This window comes from Poecile atricapillus, chromosome 6 (assembly GCF_030490865.1).
Source record: "Poecile atricapillus isolate bPoeAtr1 chromosome 6, bPoeAtr1.hap1, whole genome shotgun sequence".
In the NCBI taxonomy this organism is placed as follows: domain Eukaryota; kingdom Metazoa; phylum Chordata; class Aves; order Passeriformes; family Paridae; genus Poecile; species Poecile atricapillus.
In genome coordinates, this window is record NC_081254.1 from 8,420,999 (window position 1) to 8,429,402 (window position 8,404).

The 8,404-nt window shown below is 41.0% G+C and overlaps 1 long non-coding RNA gene across 1 annotated transcript; it reads left to right on the forward strand.

The window, feature by feature from the left end:
- The first annotated feature begins 2,564 nt into the window (after nt 1-2,564).
- Nucleotides 2,565-7,842, forward strand: LOC131580599 (uncharacterized). The gene is made up of 3 exons (XR_009277900.1): nt 2,565-2,698; nt 4,031-4,351; nt 4,626-7,842. It is a non-coding gene; the product is annotated as an uncharacterized LOC131580599 (long non-coding RNA).
- The last annotated feature ends 562 nt before the right edge of the window (nt 7,843-8,404 follow it).

Below are 8,404 nucleotides of genomic sequence, written 5' to 3' on the forward strand. Positions count from 1 at the left end.
TGTCTTCTTGTTATTGTTACCAGCCAAGACTGAGATGAGCTGTTATGAAGAACTTCATTTTGTGGCAGGTTCTGTATGTTGGGCACACTGCGCTCAGTGGTAGCTTTCCATCCAAAGTACAGGTATTGACAGGCTCTGAGGAACTCTTTGAGGTGGTGGTTTAGCTTAAAACCTAAAATTCCTTCCAGCATTGAGATGCATTTTGTCAGGAATGACAGTTGCAATTTGATAATCTTTTGCCACTTTGCCTGCCTATATGAAGAGTTGTTGGGCACAGGAGTGTCAGCTTTATGAATCAGATTTTCTCACACTTTATTAATTTTACTTTCCAGTGGTTAGTGCATGTTTGCAAGAGACAATTGATTTGTACAGATATGTGTAGGATGGAGCAAAGCTGGAACTAAAGCAGGAATGCAAGTTGACAGCAATGCAATAATTCTAATTGACAGACACCAAAGGCACTATTTAAAACAACATCTCCTCTGATGTTTAGGTTAAAAATGGCCCTCAATTTGTCTTCAGGTTTCCATGTCCAAAACCAAATGTTTTTATGTATACTCATTTCAAATGGATTAGCCAAAATATCAAGTGCTCATTTTCTATATTTTTGTTTTCAAGTTAGATGATTCAAACTGCTCTTGTGCAAGGTACTGGAAGATGGCTGTTTCTTAACTCCTCCAGAGTAAAAGCTGTCTTTCTGGGGATGCTTTGCACATGTGAGATTTATGTTAGTATTTTTTGGCACCCAGAGTTTGCATTCTAGCTAATGGGAGGTGGAAGGACTAATAAACATAGTGTATGTTGTGGGTGCAAAAATGCAAATAGAAATTACACCCAATGTGGAAAGGGCTAGGAAAATGTACCTTCTTGGATGTGAGCAGGGCAAGTTAGGAAACATCATCTTCCTTTTACAATTGTCTGTTACTCTTTACATTCCTGGAGAACTGGGATCTTGCTGTTAATCTTACAAAAATAGATGCTGTGGTGAAGCCTCAGGCATGAATAAAATTGGATGTTAATCTTAAAGCATATTTTTTACAGCTATGCACTCAGAGCAGTGAATCTAAATGATTTTGGAAACTCTACGGTTTTTACTTATTTAGATGAAAATGCTGTGGGGAAAAAGGTCAGTGGCACAGGTACATATTGTAACATTTGGGACTCCTGAAAGTTGAACAGATAAGCACAGCAAACATTAGACATCTCTGATTTAACACAAATAATAGGCAAAGCTGAAAAAAGCCTGCTGACAAGAGGAGTGGGTGTTGGTGGGTGACTTGCTGCAGTTTTAGATCTGTTAAGTGTAGGTTTTTTAGCATTTTCATTATTTAAAAGTGGAGTGGTAGTTTCTTCACTCCTTCTGAAAAGTTACTAATTTACTCTGAAATATAGGGTAAGCCACAGTGATTTAACAGATCTGTAATGTGCTTTAAAATAACTTTAAGTAAGTCACCTTCCTTCTCTCTCAGCTTCCCACTGTCTCAGCTCTGCCCTCACTCCTTTCTCTATGTACATCTGTACCAAAATGCAAAGCAAGGCTGCCCCATACATGACTTTCATCTATTTTCTGTGTCAGCTGGAGCACCTGGATGGATGTGACCACTGGTGCTCATGCAGGTTCACCTCATTGCCAGGGTTCAGAAAGAGTTGACAGTAACAGGCTGAGCTAGCTGTGTTTGGATATTGGGAATGGCAGCTTAGACTGTGGAGTGGTTCAAAAGCTGCTGCTCTGCAGGTTCTGCTGCAGGTGGACAGCCCTTTCTTGGCAGAGCCCTGACATACAGAGCCTGCCTTTTGCCTAATGCATGGGAAGTACCTAGTGGAGTATAGCCAAGGACTGTGATTATGGTCTCCAGGATATTCCTGGGATGCAGGCAGCATTAATTAATCTGTGGTACTCTGGGTCTGATTCAGAGAAAGCAGCTGATTTGTGTTCCTGAGGGTCTGTCCAAGGAGGCAGGCAGCCTGCAGGGATGGAAGATGCTCAGGACATTTTCTTCTGTTGTCAAGCTGAAAGGGTCTCAGCTGTGTCATGCCCACAGCTGTGCTGAGTAGCCATGCCTATGGCAGGATGCTTCAGCTGCAGGCCTTTTGTATGGATGATATTTAAATCTGATGGAGCTTCTCTGAGAAGGAGCTGGTCATGTATTTACTCTCAGAGATCTCTAGTGGTTTGTGATAAGGAATTGGGACCTGGGGCTGAAGCCACAACCTCCAGGACCAAACTACAGAATTTACACAGCTGCCAAGGCCTGCCCGTTTGCCTTCCCTGATGAACATCTGTCATCACACAACTTTCACACTTCTGTCTGCTCTAGCCATTATTGGTGGAGGGAAGAATGTGTTTTGTTCAATATAGCAACGATGTCTAGCTCAGTTTAATTTTATTAGCTGCTGCTGATTTGTTGCTATTCAGTGCATCCATGGATTTGTTTACTATCAATAATCAAGGGTAGATATACTTGACTAGAAAGCTAGGTGGAAATGCTGAGTGTCTGGAGGACTCAAGGACTTCTCTTGCTCCTCTTTGTTTCCCTGTTCTACGAGGTGTGAAGAACACTTGTCCATTTGTAATTGAAACTATTCAAGATGCATGGGCCTGAAAGGGCATTATAAGTTTCTCTTGCTCTCTGGTGTAGTAAAGATCTTGTCTTCTAGCAAACATTATGAATGAAAGATTTTCTTACAAGGAGAGATGGTAAGTTTGTGTACTAACTTCTATTTTGAAGAATATTTTGATGTGAAACCTTTCTTTTTCCAGAAAAATAATAATTTTCCATCAGGAGAGTTATTAACTATTTTCTAGTTGCATGGTCCTTTGTTGTAGCATTGAAAATATCTAGCTTCCTCCATGTGTTTTTAGATGAGATATTTACAGGAAGCCTTTTCTGTGATTATAGAAGAGCAGATTAAATCTGGAAGTCATTGAGAGAAACCAATAAAGAACTTCCTTGATGTATTTTTTTGAGTTACTTGCTGGAATTGAATTGCATGTTTTTGGGTATAAGGGCACTTGAAAGCTTAAAGAAGCTTAAATGTAGATGATAATGAACATGTTATTGGTATTTATAGGTCAGTTGATAATGTCAGCATATTCAAGTGATATGAAATATCTCCGTGTTTTCATGGACAGTGCCTTACTCTGTATAGTTTATTGTAATAACATGATCCTTGATATACACTGATGATAAATGTAGCTTTATAAATTTTTTTTTTAGTAATCCAATTGTCCTGAAATGCCATATCAAAAATATACAGTTACTGTCTGCCAGTGTTACCTCTATGAAAGCAACCTAAGCTAAGAAAGCACATTTGGAAAAAAAAGTGCCAAGCAGAGGTGGTTGTTTTGGGTTTTTTTTTCTTCTTTTAGACTTTCTGGGAACATTCATTAATAGTTGGAGATGTGGTCTTTCAACTAAATTTCTTTCACCCAGATTATATGCAAATTGCAGGATTCTTCAAGCATAAAGTCATATGCCACGAGTATGATATTAGCATTTCTTTTAATAAAAATAACTTTGGAATAGGTACCTTGTTTGGTGAATTGCCTTCCTTGTCATTCATCACTGTTTAACATCTTTGTAGATTGACAGTAACTGGAAGGAAAATACTGGACAGCGTTTCTTGGAACTGGGGTTGGCAGAGGTCTGCCTTTCTGGAAAAGAAATGCTGATTTTGGTTCTTTATTTTGTCCTGGCCTTTTTATGATGTTGTCTATTGCAAGAAAAGAATTAAAGTGAGCACTAGATGAGCTGTGAGCTCCCTTTAGACCAGAGTTTGGGAGTCTCTGCTCTGACATGTATTTTGTGGTTACTTTATCCCGAAGGACTTTCACAAAATCCCAGAATATATTCTTCCAATAAGATTTCACCTAGTGTGATAAATATTTGGATAAATTTCATACCATCTTATCGAAGCAGACAATAGTTCTTTGTTAACGATCTGAGCTTAAGTGAAATGCTCATTTATGTTAGTGAAATCATAATTAAGAGTACAGGATCCAAATCAATGCTTTGTTACTCTGTTGCAGGAGTAGACTGAATCAAGCCTCTGTCAAGAACCACTTCTGCAATACTGAATTAACATACCCAAGACCAGCACATCAGGAAGATAGCCTTCTACCAAGAATAGTGTGGAGATACACCTTGTTCACAGAAGCTCTGGAAACATCATGAGACTCAGACAGATACAGTGCATCCTCCGATTGTAGAGGTGTTGCTGCTCTCTGAGCACTGCACACTCTGTGTTCATGACTGATGGAAATAATGCCCAGTTTTGGGGGAGCTTTGTGTTATGGGAGACCGTAACAGCTGCTCTAATAGGGTGGCTTACCACTTTCTTGTGGAGACAGGTACAGCTTCTGTTCTCTTTTGCACTCTCAAATCTGGTATAACATTAATTAGATTGTTACTAGGTTTCATTAATGAAGCTTCATAAAACAAAAAAGGTTCTATAGTCATGCTAAAACTTGGTATGTCATTTATACAAAGGGGGTGAACAGAGATCAGTAGCCATGAAACACTGCTTTTCCAGAAGTCTGAAATATTTAGGTAAAATATCTAGGTGAAATCTAAGAGAAATTTGATTACTGCCTTATAAAATGTTGTCTCTTCCCTTCTAAATAGGTTCTATCATCTCATTAATGCAAGCCCTGCCCCTTCACCTAGATTCCTTCCCAGGCAGCTACAGTGGATCTGCTCACCAAGGGAATTTGTCCCACTGGATTCCATTTTTTTCTGTGCAGTTGAATGAAAAGTGTGTGTCTTTTGAAGAACAGCAACTGAAAGAAATATTGATGACTGCCAGGGTATCTACAGAAAAAGATATGAAAATCACTCTACTACAACAGTGAAGAAAAATGGGCTTTGTTAACTCTTTCTTGTAGGTTGTATATATTAATAGGAACAAGTAAAGTTTTGTATTTTTTCAGAGAAATACACAAGGCCTTGAATTGTATTGTTTTAACTGCAGCTAACTGAATGAATTAAGTGGAAAAACGCACACAGTACTTTGATTGTCTAATTCTCTGTATGTGAGGCTTTGGGAACAATTTGGTACTATAAAAGAACAGCACTAACCAGAAATCAGCCGACATTTAATTGCTAGGCAGAGGGGCAGTTTGGGGAAAGCTGATACTTATTTATAAATTATTAAATAAAAGCACATAATATGAGGATCATCTCTCACTTCCTCCACACTTCATACATTACTCATCTTCCTAAATTTCATGGTTTTGTACTCCCTTAGTACATTGCTGCTTATAACCAGTGCAGGCATCAAAACCACCCACATCCAGGAAAGGAGATGCCTGTGCATTTGTAATGCCGGCAGTTTTGGTTATGGGACTCATCAAAGATTATGAACCTTCATTTCAAGGAAAGGAATCTTGACTCAAGTTTTAAACATTGTTTTCAGTACCTAAAATACACCTGAGCACCTGGGACTGTTCAAGTGGCTGAAACTCTGGCTGGTGTTTCCACTTGACTATGTACCTTTAGAGATTTACAGCTAGCCAGTACCCTAAATAGAAGACTTAAGAGCAATTTTGGCATTACATCTGACAGAGTTCTCCAAAAAAATTGGTTATGTAATTCACATCAGTTTTGGTAAGAATTGGGTAACTTCTGGTTATCTTGAGTGGTTCTCACTGCTCACTTGTGCCTTACTACCATAGGAAACAGCCATTTGCATAGGAAACAGAGAGGAGGTAGGTGGTGATTGGACTCATCAAGAAGGTCAAGCAGTGTTTTAATTCTCAATGTTTTTGGCCATTTCAGCTCTCCTGTAGGATGGAGCTGCCATTAGTTCCTTTAGCACAAATTTGAGGGCTTTCTTCTAGGAAAACAAGATCTATTTCAGAGCACACAGTAGCAGTTCCTTGTGCCATGTAACAAGAGGTTGGGTAATGTCTGGGCTCACAAGTGAGAAGCATGTCTTACAGACCAAGAGGCCCTTCATGATCTGCAGAAGAGAGTCTGTGGATGGGAAGGTGTGCCAGCACCTGGGGAGCTGGCACTGCTGGACACATCTTTGGACTTGCTGAGCTGCTGCTATTTATAATGACATTTGTGCCATACAAACAAATCCCACCATTAGACCACTTAAACACTGTTTATGCAACTTCAAAATGGTAGAGGCTTAATTTTATGACCTCATCTGCAGGTTTGTTATATGTCCACGCTGAAGTGAAGATTAAATTGCTAATCCTAGTTACCAGTGTAGACTGTTGCACAGAAGGTGCCTGAGGTGGAACTGGGCAGAGTTCAGCTTTGCGCAGTTCTTGCCAAGAGTTATTTGGTATCCCTGTCACTGTTTTTTGATGTCAAAGAATATTTTCCCCCAAATAACCTATTTTTATGCAAAAGAACACAGCTGCATTTATGAAAGGTCTTGGATTTTACAGTAAGTCTGGTTTGTGTATATTGTCTGCATAAGTACCAATAGTCATAATGAAAAACATAGTTTTGTTACAGGGATTTTTAACAGTGGTTTTCAGTAGTTTAGAAAGCATTGGAGCTCATTCCAACAAATGAAAAAAATCAAAACAAAGCAGCTTTGAAAATGTTGATACAATTTGGCAAATAAATCTTTGGTTTTAACTCTGTTTTATTATTTCTCTGATACTAAAACCAATATAAAGCATTGTGGATTTCAACCAGCTCAACAGAAGATACAGTATGGCTTTCAGCCCACTATCCCCTGCACTGGGGGGCTAAATCTTGGCTGTGCTCTTGTGAAGCCTTTGGCTGCATGTTCTGAGACAGCCTCTATTCAGTGCTTGTGTGCAGTGTTAAAGCTGTCTTCACTGCACCTCTTTTTCCAGCACAACATGGAAGTTTCCTGGATTGAATTCTCAGTCACAAAACTCATATGGGAGCCACTTAAAATGTAAGACCTTTCAAACCCTTGTGAGTTCACAGCATTTAAAGATAAGAGCACAGTATTGCCAGGAAATGTGTCTTGTTGAGGCCCACAATTAACTTTATCAAAAGAAGGAATCTTATTTTTGCCTGCTGCAGATAGAGGTTGCATCTCAAAGCAGCCTAAAGTTAGAGATAGCATCTGGTTCAGATCACGATATGATGAAAGATTCAGGTTAATTAGTATTTATTCTTAGTTGATAGTTATTCCTTTTGGCTTGAGCTAACAAGCAGGAGTTGGAGTCCAACAAAGTTGCATCTCCTGGGATGAGAGATGAGTGAGGGAGACAGTCTCCATGGTGAAAATGTATTTAGGGATGGGGATGTCAGTAGGAAAGACTAGCCATTGCCTTGGATTTTGATGGCCTGAAGGGAGGATGCTCTGAGGGATGGCTAAGTGCCAGCAGCGGGGGTTGGATGTAGGCATGGGCTGAGGCATCCCACGGGGCCATGGACAGGGGGAGGTGCCCTGGTTCTCTGCTCAATCCAGTGCCCTCACATGCTCACACAACTCCTTTCTGCCACCAGTTGCCCTAACTGGGTGGTTTTGGCCACAGGGAGCAGTCAAGGAGAAGCTGTGAAGGTGGGTTCTCAGAGCACTTCCAAGGCTTTCAATTCCCGTATCTTGCCACTGTTTCCTGTAGCACCACACAGGCTCTACCAGCAAAAACACCACACCACAGTATAAGGGCAGTTGTTCATCTTGGGATTGTTTTTTTTCCTGAGGTCTCCTAATTGCTTATACATCCAGGAGGAGCCTACTAGGTGGAGAGCAGCTTTCCATGCTTTTTCAGTTCCCATATTTATACTTTTTTTAAAAATCACTGTTAGCATTTAGTTGGAGCTGAGACATTTCTAGCAGGATCTCCTGTGTATCTGGGCAGAGTTGCTCTTTTCCAGTAACCTCATGGACTGTTTTGTTCCCTCAGGTACTCACCAAGAAGATAATTTCTACATTGGTAGGAATTCTCTGACTTCACGGGTTCTAGTGGCCTGGGCAAGGCAGTCCCATAGTGGCAGGCACTGGGCCTCCTGCCCTACAGCCATACGGCTCCACTTTCCTGCTCTCTCACATGACAGTCTGGGTTCCCCCAGCAGGTGAGGCTGTTGGTGTAGAGGGCTATGGGGATGCCTGTCCTGAAGGGCTGAGACAATGGCAGGAAGGCTGTGGGCGCCACTGGGCTGTCATGGCTCGGAGTATGGTGTGGGTGCAGTTGGGCAGCTTTTGCCTTGTGGACATGGCTGCACAGGCTGGCCAGTGTACATTTGTGACACTCCCCTGCATTCCTTTCTGGAGATGTTTATTTTAAAGTCTCAACAAGACCTAAATTAATTCCCTTAACGTGCGTTTAACTGTCCCCTTTTCCCCAGCCCTCTGGAGGAGCTGGGGAGGTGCTGGCCCCTGCACCTGTGTCAGGAAGGTTCTGAGATGAGGCTGAACTTGCAAACACCCTCCCCATGCTTCTCTTTGCAGGGGCATTGCT